This window comes from Peromyscus leucopus, chromosome 1, assembly GCF_004664715.2.
Source record: "Peromyscus leucopus breed LL Stock chromosome 1, UCI_PerLeu_2.1, whole genome shotgun sequence".
Lineage (NCBI taxonomy): Eukaryota > Metazoa > Chordata > Mammalia > Rodentia > Cricetidae > Peromyscus > Peromyscus leucopus.
The window spans coordinates 47,177,424-47,188,198 of NC_051063.1; positions in this window are offsets into that span (position 1 = coordinate 47,177,424).

A 10,775-nucleotide genomic window follows, 5' to 3' on the forward strand; every position below is an offset into this window, starting at 1 on the left:
AGTTCAAAGTCAGCTTGGACTACCCAGTGAGACCTTGTCTCAAAGAGCAGCTCCCAAACTGTGGTCTAATAATAGTTCATAATAAAAGCAACCTAAGAGATCATTAGGCTTAATTATACCATCTCACCCCTATCTCCAGCCATTCACTGATTCATCTGGGAGGCAGGCCTGGCAATACATATATGTGGCAAGAGTGAGACCTGCCTCCCTGTTGCCCCAAGGTGAGGCCCAAGGAAGCAGAAACCCAGTCAAGTTCATATAGGCTGTGCTGGATAGTTTTATGTTAACTTGACACAAGCTAGAGTCATCAGAGAGAAGGGTACCTCAATTGAAACAATGCCTCCATAAGATTGGACTGTAGGGCATTTTCTTAATAAGTGATTGATGGGGGAGGTCCAGCCCACTGTGGGTGGTGCCATCCCTGTGCTGGTGATCCTGGGTTCATAAGAAAGCAGGCTGAGCAAGCCATGATGAGCAAGCCGGTAAGCAGTACCTCTCCATGGCCTCTGCATCAGCTCCTGCCTCCAGGTTCCTGGCCTACGTGAGTTCCTGTCCTGACTTCCTTTGATGATAAACAGTACTGTGGAAGTGTAAGCCAAATAAACCCTTTCCTCCCCCAAGTTGTTTTTAGTCATGGTGTTTCATCACAGCAATAGAATCCCTGACCAGAACATGGACCAACACTTACACTAAGGTCAAGCACACTACACTGAGAAATATCCCACACTTGCAGTTCTTTATTTTTATACAAAAGATCCTGACTTTTTATTTTGAACTAGACCTTGGGTTAGGGCTAAGGTCAATGGTAGAACACATAGCACGTCTTGTGCCCTGGGTTTAACCAAAGAGCTGAGCCCTATAAATTAATGTAACTAGTCTTGAGGAGAAGAGACATCAAGGCCTAAGGTGTACACCCATGACAGAGCCTAGAGCAGTGGTTCTCAACCTTCCTAATGCTGCAACCCTTTAATACAGTTCCTCATGCTGTGGGGACCCCAATCACAAAATTATTTCATTGCTACTTCATAACTGAAATTTTGTTACTGTTGTGAATCGAAACATAGTATCTGATATGCAGGATATAGATATGTGACCCACAGGTTGAGAACCCCCAGCCTAGAGCAAAGCTTAGAGTTCTCCGCTCGTGTCTCTTACGTGGCCTGCTCTCATTCCCAGCTCCCCAGGGATATGGGAAGGCCCCTGCTTTCCAGCCCCACCACACTCGCCTCTTCCTTTCATATGGAACTTAACCATATTTGGCAGGAAGCCGTGTATGTTTCTCTGTAGTTTTATTCCTCAGCCCTTCTCTAAACAGATTGCAAATACCACGAGGTCTCAGCTGGTATCTGCTCATCTCAGTGGTGCTTGCTACTGTTCCCCACACACTGCAAAAAAATCCACTGAAGTTTAATTTAATCTTATTAGTAACTCCTCATTTTCTCTTCACGTGCCTCGGATTGTTCCCAGCAGTCTGTCTACTACTGGAAAAGGAAATAAAAATATGAAACAGGAGAGTCAGCCACACAAACCAGAGTCCAGCAAGCTCCAGCATCCCTCAACAGGCCATCTGTATAAGTAATCAAGAGAGGTAAAAAAAAAAACAAGGTTTTACCGACAAGCTGGGTCCCCAGCCATTCTGTTCCTGAGATCACATAAGTTTAGGCAAACCTCCAGATGACAGTGGCAAGTTACAGATACAGAAAATGTCCTTAAAGAATTGATTCTCAGCCAGGCAGTGGTGGCACACACCTTTAATCCCAGCACTCGGGAGGCAGAGTCAAGCGGATCTCTGTGAGTTCGAGGCCAGCCTGGGCTACCAAGTGAGTTCCAGGGAAGGCGCAAAGCTACACAGAGAAACCCTGTCTCGAAAAACAAAAACAAACAAACAAAAAACAAACAAAACAAAAAAAGAATTGACTCTCATCCAGGTGTGGTAGTACAGAGGAGGGGAAAAGGAAGCAAAGCCATAAAACATGTGCCTGAAAAGTACAGGGGGACACAGCTCAGGGCCCAGCATGGCATGGGCCCTGTACCTCAAAAAGACAAAAAAAACAAAACAAAACAAAAGACTTGATGGAATGTCACTTTCAAGAATCCCACATTCTTTGAAAGTCTGTGACCGTAGACACTGCCTTAGGAAAACTTGGTGAAGTGAGTGGGGATTGGTCAGGACCTGTCTATGGAGCCAGGTAGAAAATAACAAGAACAACAGGGATGAATACTCAGGATATTATATATTATTATATTATATAAATCACTAACCCTAAGATTCCAGTTACCAGACCTGTGTTTATCAAGCTGCAAACATTTACTCAGGTGTGTTTTATGTTTTTCCTTGGGTACAGGCATGCACATACAATGGAACCCCAAGTACTGTATTGTATTTTACCAAGTGCGCAAGGTTTGTCTTGGACATTTTCAGATGATGTTAGATAGTCAAACTAAATATGATAAAAATGTCCCAAACAGGCCGGGCAGTGGTGGCACATGCCTTTAGTCCCAGCACTCTGGAGGCAGAGCCAGGCGAATCTCTGTGAGTTCAAGGCCAGCCTGGTCTACAGAGTGAGATCCAGGACAGGCACCAAAACTACACAGAGAAATCCTGTCTAGAAAAAAAAATAAATAAAATAAAAATAAATTTAAAAAAATGGGGGCCAGGCGGTGGTGGCGCATGCCTATAATCTTAGCACTCAGGAGGCAGAGGCAGATGAATCTCTGTGAGTTCAAGGCCAGCCTGGTCTACCGAGCTAGTCCAGGATAGGCTCCAAAGCTACAGAGAAACCCTGTCTCGGAACCGCCCCCCCTCCAAAAAAATGTGCCCCCCCCCAAAAAAAAATGTCCCAAACGGACTCTGGGTAAAAACCATAATGCAGTGCTGTCAACCACTTGTCTACAGAAGGGTCCACCACCCTTGGTCGGGGATTCAGAAGGTTAAAAGACAAGACTCCTGCTGAAGGTGTTGCTAGAAGACGTATCTTTTCTGACTGGAACAGGAGAGTCATTAGTTAGAAAATGCTGACTTTCAGAAGGCTTTCTACTGTAGAGTAATTTAATTAATGGAGTGTTTACTTGAGAAAGCCATGTCTAGGGTGGGTAGCTGCAGCTGACAACCCTCAAAGATGCATCCTGATTGAGGCTGGAGAGAGGGGAGAGAACTCAGAAGGAGGAATCTGGGAAGGTTGGCACAGAGAAAGGGTGGAGAACCCAGAGAGCCAGAGAGACCGTATTAGATGGGCTGGGGGGAGGGGGCGGGAATCCAGCAACCTCAGGAGAGGGGAAACCAGCCTTACTAAACGAGTGTAAATTTAATAAGGGTATAAAAAATCAACAGCAATGATGTTAAAGAGAATAACTACCATTCCGGAAGCTGCGGGAGACTTATCAGAGGTAATTGGAAGAGTTCACTGAGGGACTCATTTCAGAAGAACAAATTAAGTCACAAGTTTGCCTTGGGATGGGAAATTCTGCTTCTTGGGCATTTATCAAAAAGAGTACCGGGGGAAAAGAACATAAGGAAGATGGCTAGAGTACCCACAAGATTTCAGTGCCTTTATTACCTCAGCACACCTGTCCTGCCCCAAACTTGGTTGCCTCATCTCCACTCAGCAAAGCCTAATCCTTTCATTACCTCAGCCCATTGCCCAGAACAGCAGTTAAGTCTCCAGGCCATGCCTCTTAGGGATCTTACCACCTGTTTCCCTGAGGAGCTGACCCCCAACAGTTCATCTAAGCACAAAGGCACTCAGCAAGAGGAGGTATGGGAAAGTCACCTGTTCCCAGGGGCATTTAACGATCAAAGTAAGGTGTTCATGGCCTGCCTGGTTCTGCATCAGGTAAGAAGGAAATAATCAGGCTGGGAATATAAGCTCGGTGATAGAGCGCTTGCCTAGCATGCCTATAAGGCCTGAAGTTCAACTCTCAGCACCAAAGGAAGGAAAGGAGGGAGGGAGGGAGGGAGGGAGGGAGGGAGGGAGGGAGGGAGGGAGGGAGGGAGGGAGGAAGAGAAAAAATCCTGTCCAATGATAGAGTAAAAAGAGAACTGGATAGAGATGCCTATCTCTTTCTCAGGCCAAGAGGTCCAAGAACTCTGACCTTGCAGTTGAGGTAGAGGCAGAAAGCAAGCTAGACCCAGGTTTCCACAGCCAGCTGCAGCCCAGAGGAAGGGGTATTCCCAGTGAGCTCTCCATGGATGAAAGTAAGGGCCCCAGTGGAGCCCGGAGGCAGTTGCTTTGCTTAGACGCAGTGCGACCCTAGACGAGACTGCTGGGTGGATGCTGGGTCAGTGAGCCCCACTCTGACTCGAGAGGTTGCTGGATCTAGACTGGGACTTCTAACAACCAAAGGTCATGAAGGCTGGGAACACAGCCAGACCAGCAAACCTGGGGTTCTGGGAAGAGGACTCTCTGGCCATCTGATTTACAAACATTACACACCTGCCTGCTCTTTTCCAGGTCCTTGCTCAGAGCTGGAGAAGCAGAACATGGGGACCAAGCCTGTCCCTCATGCTCAGTCTAATGGGAAAGAGTGATAGATTCCTAGTCAGCTGCAAGACGGTGGTAGATACTGTAGTCAACAAGCCAGTTTGTAAGGTTGTGCGACCATCTAGCATAGCTATCTAATTCCAGAACATTTTCATCATTGCAAAAAGAAATCCTATTCCCACCAGCAGTTACTTCCCATGTCCCCTCTCCTCTCAGCCCCTGGCAGTCACTACTATACTTTCTGTCTCTATAGGTTTGTCTGTTCTGAACATCTCAAATAAAGGAAATCATCCAACATGTGGCCCCTTGCCTGGCCCCATTCATTTATAAGGTTCACCTTCCTAGCATGTATCAGTACTTTGCGTCTTTCCATGGCTGAGTAATATTCCATTATATAAATATGCTACATTTTTTTAATCCACTCATCATTTGACAGACATCTGTTTGTCTATTATAAATAATGCTGCTATGAACCTTAATGAACAACTTTTGTATGAACATGTTTTCAGTTCTCTTGGGCATATAAATGGAATCGCTGGGTCATACACTATATTTTACTTTTTAAGGAACTGACAGGTTGTTTCTAAAGCAGCTGTGCTACTTGGCATTCACACAACACAGGAGGGCTGTAATTTATATCCTCACAAATACATGTTATTGTCTGTAGTTATTATGAAAGCCATGCTAATGAGTAGTTTTGCAAACAATATTGAGTATTGCATCCTTCTGGCCCTTTGTATGTCTTCTTTGTAGAAATATCTGTTCAAAGCTTTTGTCTTATTAAATTGGATTATCATTTTATCATGGATTTGTATGAATGGCAGAGGAGAATGCCATTCAAGACAAGGAATAGAAAGGATGAGTGGAGGGTGCTTACCACAGAAGCCTTCCTCAGGGAGCTAATGTCTAGGATGCCTAGGAAGCAGTAGAGGCAGCATTCTTTTATTTAACAACTACTTACCAACGTTCCACCCTTTCCCACACTGTGCTGGCACAAACTGATTGAGTCCTTACTCTTGAGGAGAGAGGCAACTATTTCAGACTATCCATTGCTTCCGTAGAGCCCCAGGTGGCCTGACCCTGAATCTTCTCGGTTAGTGTAAGTCTTGGATCTCACCTGTGCCTTCCATTCTCCAACCACACTTGGATTTAACCTAATGACCCCATGGGGGAATTTGAGTGGCTGTTTATTGCCACCGGTTGCCTTGGAGCCAGCTGACCCGCCAGCCCTGTGGCACTCAGATCTTTGCTGGGTTCTGGTTCCTGTAAGACACCCTATCTAGGATGAGACTTGGTGCTTTCTAGTACCACACACAGTTCCCTGAGCCAAAAGATTCACTCCAGTCAGGCCTACTGAGGACCTAGTAGGTTCCAAATACACAGAGTATTTTACACACCCAATACATGACAGAAGGAAGCCCTGCTTGGGGCTGCTCCACTATATTACAGCTTTTAAATAGGTTATAGAATAACATATATCATATTGTCATATTTAAATTTTTATTTTTTTAAATTATGTATAGTGGGGGATATGTGTGTATAAATGCAGGTGCCTACAGAGGCCAGAGGTGTTGGATGTCCCTGGAACTGGAGCTATAGGTGTTGTGAGCCACCTGATGTAGGTGCTTGAAATCAAACACGGAACAATAAACGCTCTTTTAACTGCTGAGCTGTCTCTCCATCCGTCCCTTCATTTTTTAAAATCATTAAGTCTCGATGTAAATGTGACAGATATAATTTAATAGATTACTTAATTTTTTTCTTTTTGCTTATCAGTAGTTTCTAAATTTTTCATAAAAATGTCATCTTGCTAGTATACTTAAGGAAAAATAAGCTTAGTGCCACAAAATAGTATAAGACTTAAACATCACCTTATGTTTTGTTTTATAAATATAAATTAATTAAAATTAATGATATAATACTCTTGTGATTTGCTCTCCTCAATAGTTCATAAAATCATATCACTTGCTAATTGTGCCACTGATGCTCAGGGTGGTTTAGAAACAGAAGCCCGGGTTGATTACAAAACAGAAAGTCCTCACTTCTTGCACATACTGGCTGCCCAGGCTTCTCAGTCTTAGCACCAGACCTTGGCATTTGCCAGCCTCTGTGGGTGCGAAGCCCTGGCCTAGCTTTCAGAGGCTTAGACCAGAATTGCCACAGAAGCATCAAAACAATAGAATGTGATGTCGTGGGCATCCCAGAGGGAAATGAGGCTAGATTGAAATGCATTTTTGCATCATTGATTTTCCCTGCTGATTGAACCCTGTTTATCTCATTTGCCAGATCAGCCTCAAAGTGCATGAACTATTTGTGCCTCATTAGTTTCCAATAGATTGATTTTGCTAGGATTGCAAATTGGCCATCTTGAATTGCAGCCTGCAGAAGCAGCTCTTCCTCACCCACTGGGACACAGACCCACAGACACAGCAGCCATTGACATGGGAAGCCTGGAGAGCTGTCTAAAACCATAGTACAGAGCACCTGCCATCCCTCCTGGGAACCAAGAAGGCTGAAATACAGACTTATTGCAAACATGTGTCATCTCTCTCCTCTTTCTGTCTCTTATAATTCCTACTGTCTCTCTTCTCTCCTCTCTCTCTAACAATGATTTTCCTTTTAATAAGAATAGAGGGGCCAGGGAGATGGCTCAGGTAGAAAAAGCTCCTGCCACACAAGCTTGAGGACCTGAGTTTGGATCCCCAGAACCCAAGCATGAACATACCTGCCTGTCATCCCTGGGTGGGGGAGGGGACAGAGACAGGTGGATTCCTGACATTTGGTGAGCTTCAGTTTCAGCAAGAGACTTTGTCTCAAATAAAGATGGAGGTCAGTCTAGGAAAGACACCTGGATTCAACCTCTGGCACACACACTCACACACACACACTCACACACACTCACACACACACACTCACACACACACTCACACACACACTCACACACACTCACACACACACTCACACACACTCACTCACACACACATACACACTCACACACTCACTCACACACACACACAGGAGCACACACACACACACAGGAGCACATGCACATACACACCACATACACTATTTTCTTTTTAAGTATATAAAAGCAAGAGAAAAGGCTAAAGGAAGCCAAATGAGTGTAGTGGGGCTTCAAGTGATGAATATGTGGGTGGCATTCATTTTTACCTTTAAATTTTTCTGCATTTTCAAAATAACCTAAAATGATTAGTAACATATTTTTCCTCAAACTTATAAAAATAAAAATGAGTAAAGCAGCAAAATGACATGTGCGAGAGTAACAAGAGAACCCCATTCATCTCATTCATCCCGGGGTACTAGCCTCTGCCAGGGAAAACAACAGAAAATCCAGGCTAGTCCAAATGAAAAGGAGGAAATGTGTTCGATTGGCAATTAAAATGTCGAGGGCAAACCTGGCTCGGGTATAATTTAGTCCAGGGACACCAGAGCTGTCACTGGATCACTTTGCACCTCTGCTTTGCTCCAAGTATTGGCTGCAACCTCTCCCACTGCAGACCAGACCACCTTCCCCACCTAACAAGCAACCCAGTGATTCCAGATTCACACCCTGCCAAGTCTCAGAACCCAGGTGAAACGCCCCAGTAGTTCCAGTGTGACAAATTTCGTAGGAGACTGTGGTTAAACTGGTTGGGGCCATGAACTACGATAAGTCATCCCTGAAACAGTATGACAAGGGACTGGCTGGCCTGCAGCACATGCCGCGATGGGGACACACAGAAGGGTAGAAATGAAAGACAAAAGCATTTAAGAGAAAAAAAAACAAAAAACTCCTAAAACAGAGTTGTCTTCTTGCAGGAGTATATGATATACTTAGTTAAGCCACGCATAGAAAAGAAAGAAAAACCCACAGAGATAAGCAATAGGTTCACTGCAACACAATAAAATACGGCACATTTCAGAACATAACTGATTATCCTGCAATGCCACAAGCAATAAATTCTAGACCAGGCCAAAATGGTCCGAGGAAACTTGATGTAAGAGAATAAATAAAAATGTGGGTTAGTACAGTGAGATGGTGAGGTGCGGAGAACACAGAAATGGGAATGTCTGTCAAGACGGGGCATAGCTACGGAGCTGATCAGGATCAGGATGTGGGGGTAAGAACAGGGCATATGACTATCCCAGCACTCAGCAGGCTGAGGCAGGAGGATTGCTGTAAATTTGAGGCCAGCCAGGGCTCCATAGTTAGACCCTGTCATGGGGGGGGGGGGGGGGGGGGGCAGGGTGAGGTGGGGACCAAACAAATAAAAAGAGGTTTTAGGAATGTGAGTAAGTTAGAGGTGTAGTCAGGGTAGATAGAACCTGGCAGCCTTGAGAGCTAAACTCCAGATTTTGAACTTTTGTTTTAGCCGATGAAGCATCAGCAAGTGTTTAAACAGTAAACTGTGTCATGGAAGTGACACACAGGGGCAACCTGTCTGGTGGCAGCAATAGCAGGAACTAGTGCCAAGACGGTAGAGAACAGAGCACCCAGTTGAGGGGTGACTGCAACAGCCCAGGTGTGAAGTAATAAGGACTGAAACCAGGGAGGTGGCCAGGGAAGGGAAATCAAGAAGCATTTCTTCATGCATCGGTGCATTCATTCAGTTAACAAATAGTTGTTCAGTTGTTCATCTCTGAGAAGCAGGAACTGTGTGCATGAGATTCAGGAAAGTGTTGCAAGACTTGCCTTCTGCTGAGATACAAGAGGCTGGGCAAAAAGCAAACAAAGACCCCCAAAGGTAACCAGGATCATGGCATTTGCCACTGAGAGAAATAGGAAGCCTTAGTTTAGGCATCTGAGAGTACATAATATGAATTCAGTTTTATGATAGATCAGAGCAGACAGAGGGAGCTAGACAGAGACCAGAAAGGAATGTGAGGCTTAAGTCAGGGAGGGAGTTGGAGGCAAAAGGTGGACACACAGATACCTCTGTGAGGAGAGGCTTCAAAGCCACTGTGACATGGGGAGGTCTGAGCCAGCCTGCCCAGGCCCCGAGCAGGGAGAGAAGTGGAGATATTTTTTTGCTTGCCTGCTCAGCATCAGGTGCAAATAGTTCTGTGCAATGCTGTGCCTCTATTTTGTGATTCCTGACACCACAGCCCCATCAGTGCTACACAAGCTGAGATGATTATTGAGAAGTTGATTGAGATCTCTGATCCAACTCCCATTCTACCCCTGGCTTGAATAGACTTCTTCCCCCCTCTCTGCTAGGAGAGGATGTACCACAGCCAGATGGTAAACTGTGGACAGAAATAAACCCTATTCATGTGTACCAAGAATATTTATATCCAATCCCATAATATCACAGCAGGCATAATTATACCCAACCCCGTTGTGGGGATCAGGCGTCAAAAATCACCCCAATATGTTGCAAAGACCAAAGAGATGTAGCTACTGGGACAGGGTCGATCAGCTCTCCCTGCAAGATGGCTGGGCAGAAACAGGGTGGGACCCTTGGAGATTATCAGGGGCTCTATCAATGGAGGCCAAAGAGGACATGATGGTTTCAGAAACTCATGCTCCTGTTTCGGTAGTACTGTTTCTGTTTGTTACATTTTTAAACATCCTGAAATTGATGCTTATTCACAGCTCAGGCCTAAAAAACATAGAAGATATCCATAATCCCACAATATAAGCCAACATCAACATTCCTCATTTCATTAAAATATGTGCTGAAAGAGTATTTTAAAACTTCTGTCCATATTCATACAAGGGAAGGCTATATAGTAGTTAAAACGAATAAGGAAGAGATTTATGTACAACAAATAACTGTTAAGCCTAATTTTAAAATGTAATTTGCAGAGACAGATATTTCAATACCATTTATTTGTTGGGGGGAGCAGCTAAAGCAATAATAGATATAAAATGGCTAGAAAATTAACAAAAAGAATTTTCCCTGGGGAAGGAAGAAAAGGGTGGTATTTCCTTTATAATTCTATTTTAGAAACCTAACACAGAGACCCAGCAATCCTGCATTCTTGCAACCCCAGCATCTGGGAAGCTGAGACAGGAGGATTGCACTGAGTCTATCACTCCCTTCTCTCCTGCAGCCCTGATAACCTGTGGTCTGTCTCCTCACTCCGCAGTTTTCCCTTTCCCAGAATGCCATGCAGTTGGAATCTTGCAGGGGAGTTTTCAGATAAGCTTCTAAAGTAAGTTTCCTTCTTCCATTTTCATGTGTATGTGTGATGTGTGCATGCTTGCATGTGTGTGGGCACATGTAGAGGGTGCACATGCAGATGTATGTATGTATGTATGTTGGGGAACATGCTTTTTGTTTTGTTTTG